Here is a 6,647-nt window from a genome sequence, read left to right as displayed (position 1 = left end):
CTCGATGAGTGATCAGTGTGACCGACTTATGCAAGTTGGAGTCCTGAATTGTTAAACTGCGGTCGGTGCTGTGATCCAAAGAATCTCTTCACTAAACATTTAGCTCTTATTTCATCAAGGTGTGAATTCATAATACATCTAACACATACAGCTAATTTCATATAGAGAACAGTTCTGCTGTCCACAACAGCAAACGAACCCTCTTTAGATAGAAAATGAAATAGTACCAACCACACTTCCCAAGCAGGATTTCGGTTCACAACGGATTTCAGATTATGGTGCATCATCAGTGTAAGGTTGCCCATAACAAAGCAGAAGGAAAAATTAAAACCAAGGCACCTAGAAGTATATCCTAAGGTGAGGCCGTTTCGTCACTAAGTTGGGTATGGGAGCGGTATATGAAAACAGCACGGAAGAAAGCAGAAGGGGAATTATTTGCTTGAAGTGTGAAAGAGACAGACTGATCACGACCGAGCTTCGGCACAAGCGTATTGTGTTTTGTTTACAAGAAAGTTGGACCACCTCAAGATGCTGAAACGATAGGTGTTCTGTTCTTGACACTTTTATGACAAGACGTGAAACGAGTAGCGAGACGTAGTTTTCAGAATTATTTACTTTTTGTTTGATTGTGTGGTTATGGTTTCATATCAACTCGCTGAGGAAAATAAAATAAGCAAATATATATTCGTGAAAAATAGTGCACTCTCTTAATCTAATTTATATCTCAAATATCAGCAGTATTGCCACGGTGTTTACAAAAGTGTTTATAAAACAAAAAACACAAAATTCAAGGCTCAGGAGTTCCTTTGATTTAAACATCCGACGCAACTGCTTTCCTGTAATATATGGCAAATTAGCAACACAAAAGGCAACTTATTCTGAAAGTAAAAACGAACCTGTTCCAATCATTGTCAAACTCCTTTTGCTCTAGCATTTATGCAAAACCATTCACTTGTAACAGCTCTTTCCGGATCTTCTGGATCTATTAATCTCCTTCCTGGTATATGCACAGCATTCTCCTCCTCCCTGAGCGAAATCAGTGGAGCCATAATCAGCGTTATTTTTTGTCACCATCGCCATAAGCTGATAGTACTCTTTTCCCCGCCGATGGGAGCCAAACAGAAGTACATCTTGCTTGGAAAGAAAGGCATTGATTGCGCGGCTAGGAGCGAAAAGGTATACAGGCAAACCTTTTCTTGTGCGGGGGATAGGGATCGCAAAAAAAAGTCGCATAAAAAAAAATCGTGCAAAACTTCACCAGCAGCTTTAAAAAATCGCGTTCGGTACACATTTTGAAAAAAAAACTTTTTTTGTGCGGTAGATAGGGACCGCATAAAAAAAGTTTCCCCCAAGAAAATAACTCAAATCCACGCCATTCACCGTTTCATTTCCTTTTGTTTCCATGCTTTGCGATGGGACACTTTGCCTTTTCGGTTGCGCGTGGCTGTTTTGTGCTTTTAGTGGTATGTCGAAACGTGTTGCTGTTAGAAATCATGTCATGCAAAAACTTAGAAAAACTTAGAAAAGCATTTGATGAGAGGAGGGGAATGATTTCAGAAGTGGATAATTGAGACGCAAATATGCTTTTTTCGCACTGAAATGCATATAAACCATCGAAAAAACTAAATGAACGATAATATGCTTCTTTTCATACACCACACAAAAAAAATCGCATAAAAAACCACACAAAAAAAATTCGCACAAAAAAACGCACAAAAACAGGTTTTACTGTACTAATAACATCCTTTCGCGCTGTTATGGTTCGATTGCTAGCTACAGCAAAGCGTGAGCAGCTATTTTGCCAACGAATTTGTCACCAATAGATAAAATTTGTTTTGTAAACAAATTCGTTTTTTCAAGAGCAATGGCCGAACAGCAATTTTGACAGAACATGCAGAAAAAAATGAAACATTTCTAATGCTTATAACTCGAATATTCCTTAATAGATCGGAAAGATGTTTACATCAAACATATGCAAGCGGTGAGTACTTTTGTACTCGCTTGTCCTTGTTAATTGTCAAAATCGTGATTTCAGATGCTAGAGACGAATGAACTTAAGTTTATCAATCACTGCTACGGTTAAGAAACGTTTTTCAGATGAACATTCCTTACCGTTTTTCGGAAACGGTATACAACACGAGAAAATTTTGTTGCAGTCCATTGTGGTATCCTGCTGTTCTGCTGTTAGGAAGATTGTTCAACAAAGGTACCTTAAAAATACCTGACTTCAGGTGCAATTTAGGCATAACGTAAACAAGTCAAATATTTCTGTACCCATAATGTCCGGTTGAATCGACGAGGTGTATTTGTGTTATTGGGATTTCAATTCTATTTTGAAAACTGTTCGTGTTTTAATTGTGCAACACGAGTCATTTGTTAAAAGTTTGTTTTAGATAAAAAAAAGATTTTTTTAATATTGCTACGTTTCGTATTAGACCACATGCCTTCAAATGTTTTTTAACGTAACTCCTAAACATATATTTTTACCATACTGATGTATTTGGAAAAGTTGTTGGAAATTATAAACAAATTCATAGAATTTCTAAAACATGACGGTATGAGCTTTTTTGTTTGAAACCACATAAACATTCATCATTTGTGGATAAAATTTAAAATTCATAAAAATTCGATGTTCCACAAAAATGTCAAAAATTATTTTACCATCTTGTACTCATTTTTATTATTTTCATCATGACTTCTATTTTATATGAAAAAAAATGAAAAAAGCAAAATATACATATTTTAGATATTTCAAAATAAAGTTTTCTTTCGCAAATAAAAAAAGAATGCTATTTTGCTATTTTTTCACGTTTAAAAATCAATACACTATAACTCTTTCTAAGATACTATTTCGGTATGACTCATAGGTTTTATCAAATGTTTCTCTTACTAAAATCAATACGCCCTATAGAAAAGTTATAGTTGAGTGGAAAAATTCACACTGCTGTGGGAAACTCATAGGGGAACCGCGGGTAAAACGGACAGTGGGGGTATGATGGACAGGTGGTTGATTTGTATAGTTGCATTATGAATTTCAAATTTCTGTTGATGGGAACCACTTATACATGCTATTCTAGAATATTTAAACCATCCTATGACAATGAATACTGATCAAAAGTGAAATAGCAAAACAAAAACCGAAAATCAAACATGATTCCCCGTGAGGATGTAATATTTGCGGCTTTGATATCAGGCATTTTGAGTTGTTTAATTGCAAAATTGAATTCGCTGATGGTATGATGGTACTCATGATATTTCGGTTTATGAGTTGAAGGAGAAACGATATTAGGTATGTACGAAAAATTTAATTCATTCGTAAGTGGTAAATTTAAATTATTGAAATAATTGCACTGGTGGGGTTGAAATGGACAGTCACATCCATAATCACATCCAATGCATGATCGAAAGTGAAGGGAAGAATATTGAACTGTTTTTTATATTGCTTTCTCTTTTTGTTTTATTTCAGTTACTGGACGCACAAACACTGAGAAGGAGCGAAATTATTCCTCTCACGAGCGATAAACTTCTACGCTTCATATATTATAAACCTGTTCATATTCCCCCACTACATGTCCGTCGACCCGCATCGATAAAAATGTTCTACTTTTCGGCTTGTTTTAATTTCTGTAAAAAATATGAAAAAAAATATTTTTATAAAACATTTGACCAATTATTTCGAAAACCAGCATATTGAACTGTAAGAAACTGCTTTTAAGTTTTGGAAAACATGAGTTTCCAAAGATACAAAAAAGAAAGCAGCTCAGAATATTCACTTCAATCAAGACAAAGAAAATATATATAGATATTGGTTCGACAACTCGCAAGCAGATCGGACAAGTTTTTAATCGATCCAACAAAGGTGTTTTTTTCACATCGAATAATAGTGTTCTTTTTCACCGGTTGCGCTTGCGAGTGGAGCGAAGTTTAAAGTGGTGCGCGCTGAGGATCCAAATCAGACACATTCATCACACACGCCACACAGCCGCGGCAAGTAGAAATTTATTTTTCTTTTGTTTCCCTATCATTCCTTCTACCTTCTGTGCACGATTTACACCATTGTTCAACTTTGTGTTAACCAAATCGGCAAACGTTGGCATTAGGGGTGATCATTATTTCTTATATACCGTTGAACTTTTATTGGAATTTTTTTTTTCATTTTATCATTTTATTTTTTAGACGGCGCCAGTGGTTGTATGGTTAGCGTAACAGCCTCACAATCCGATCGGCCTGGGTTCAATCCCAGCTGGCGTCGTTGGGATTTTCTGAGGTAAAAAATCTCTGGTTACGTCTTCCTTCGGAGCGGAAGTAAAAGAAGTTGGCCCGGCTCATGAGTTGTTGAGTCTGATAGGTAGGAACAGGTGGAGTCGCCTCCCTGATGTCGGTGATTGGCACTAAAGTGGCGGAAATAGGCCGACGAAAAATAAGCGAAGATAAAAAAAATCATTTTATTTAACATAAAATAAATTGAATTTAATATTCGCATCATAACCTTATAAAAAATATTTTTTTCACTTATTTATTCATTTTGATTATCATTATATTCTGTTCATATCGAACAGTTGACCGATTTTTTTGATATGGCTGAGGGCGGGAAGGATCCACCATCGACGCCATTGAATATTTCCGATATCGATCCTCCTCCTGAAGAGCAGGAAGATGAAGCAGAAATTGAGGAAGAAACTTCTGTATATGAAGTTGGAAGTTCCGAAGATGAGGACATTGAAGAAAAACAGGATTTTCGTCCAAAAGAATACCCTAGAGGCTCCAAAGGCCCATTCATTGTATACTTTAGACGAAAATCTAAACCTCTCAATGTCATTCGTATCTCGAAGGAACTTACTCAGAAGTTTTCCGAAGTTACCGAGATTACACGGATGGGGCCAGACAAACTACGAGTTGTCGTCTCAAGCAGGACCCAAGCGAACGAAATCACGCGCTGCGACCTCTTTGCGATTGAGTATCGCGTATACGTGCCCTGTTGCAACGTCGAAATAGACGGCGTAATAACCGAAAAGGGTTTGACTCGAAAAGAGATTATCGATGGTGTCGGTCGCTTCAAGAACTCTTCACTAAAAGAAGATTCTTGCATGCGATTCTTGCCACTGTGTCACAAAAAAATGACAATAGGGTTCTCAATCGGACAAACTCTTTTCGTGTGACTTTTGAGGGTTCCGCCCTTCCAAACTACGTTGCAATAGGTGCACTTCGTTTACCTGTTCGGTTGTTTGTACCCCGGGTAATGAAATGCAACAAATGTATGCAACTCGGTCACACGGCCGCCTATTGTTGCAATAAAAAACGTTGCGCAGATTGTGGAGAGAGCCATGATGAGAATCCTTGCGCGAAAGAGCACAAGTGTCTTCATTGCGGCGGGACTCCTCATGATATTATTCAATGCCCGGTGTACAAACAACGAGGGGAAAAAATCAAGCGTTCCTTAATGGAACGTTCCAAGCGGACTTATGCAGAAATGCTTAAGAGTTCCGTTCCAACGACTCAGGACAATCCCTACTCCATTCTGCAGAACGACGAGCCTGTTGCTGACGCTCCCAATGCAGGAAGTTCCGGTACATCGCAGGGTGCCGTCAGGAAAAGAAAAATTACTTCTTTTCCTTCACTCCCCAGAAAAACGACCGAAACTTCCCAAGTTGGAATGAAAACTCGAATTGAACGTGCTGAGAATAGACCGAAGCAAGTACCTCCTGGTTTAAGCTGTTCTTCCACGCACCAGGGGTCCTCAGCACTTCCCGGAGCAGCACCCACCCGGTCTGTTCCATTTTCGCGGTCGAGGCAACAGCCACAATCTGGTTTGCTTGCGCTTTCTGACCTGGTGGACAACATTTTAAATGCTCTAAATATAAATGACCCTCTTAAAAGCATAGTATTATGTTTGCTTCCGATTGTGAGAACATTTTTGAAAGAAAAATGTGGTTTTTTAGCAGCGTTCATTTCCCTCGATGCCTGATTCAGTGCAAGAGGTCAAGGATTTGACCACTGTAATACAGTGGAATTGCAGAAGCATCATCCCTAAACTAGATCAATTTAAATTTTTAGTTCATAGTTCTAACTGTGATGTATTTTCCCTCTGTGAAACATGGCTTTCTTCAGCCGACGAGCTGAATTTTCACGATTTCAACATTATTCGCCTCGATCGAAATGACTCGTTTGGTGGCGTACTATTGGGGATCAAAAAATGTCAGTCCTTCTATAGAGTCACTCTCCCATCGATGACAGGCATTGAAGTTGTTGCTTGCCAGACACAAATCAATGGCAAAGACTTCTGCATTGCCTCGATATATATTCCTCCAAGAACCATGGTCGGCCGCCATCAGTTTTTTGATATCATCGCGGCATTGCCGGAGCCGCGGCTAATCTTAGGTGACCTCAACTCCCATGGAACAGCATGGGGGTCACACTATGATGAAAGCCGTGCCACGTTGATTTATGATCTGTGCGACAACTTCAACATGACAGTTTTAAATACAGGGGAAGCAACTAGGATAGCCAACCCTCCTGCACGGGCAAGTATGCTAGACATATCACTTTGCTCTTCTTCATTATCCCTGGATTGCACGTGGAAGGTAATCCAAGATCCCCACGGTAGTGATCACCTGCCAATAATTTTATCGATCGCCAATGAATCAGGT

Source organism: Toxorhynchites rutilus, chromosome 1 (assembly GCF_029784135.1).
Source record: "Toxorhynchites rutilus septentrionalis strain SRP chromosome 1, ASM2978413v1, whole genome shotgun sequence".
NCBI lineage: Eukaryota > Metazoa > Arthropoda > Insecta > Diptera > Culicidae > Toxorhynchites > Toxorhynchites rutilus.
The sequence above is the reverse complement of the archived record's forward strand: the minus strand, read 5'-3'. Positions refer to the sequence as shown.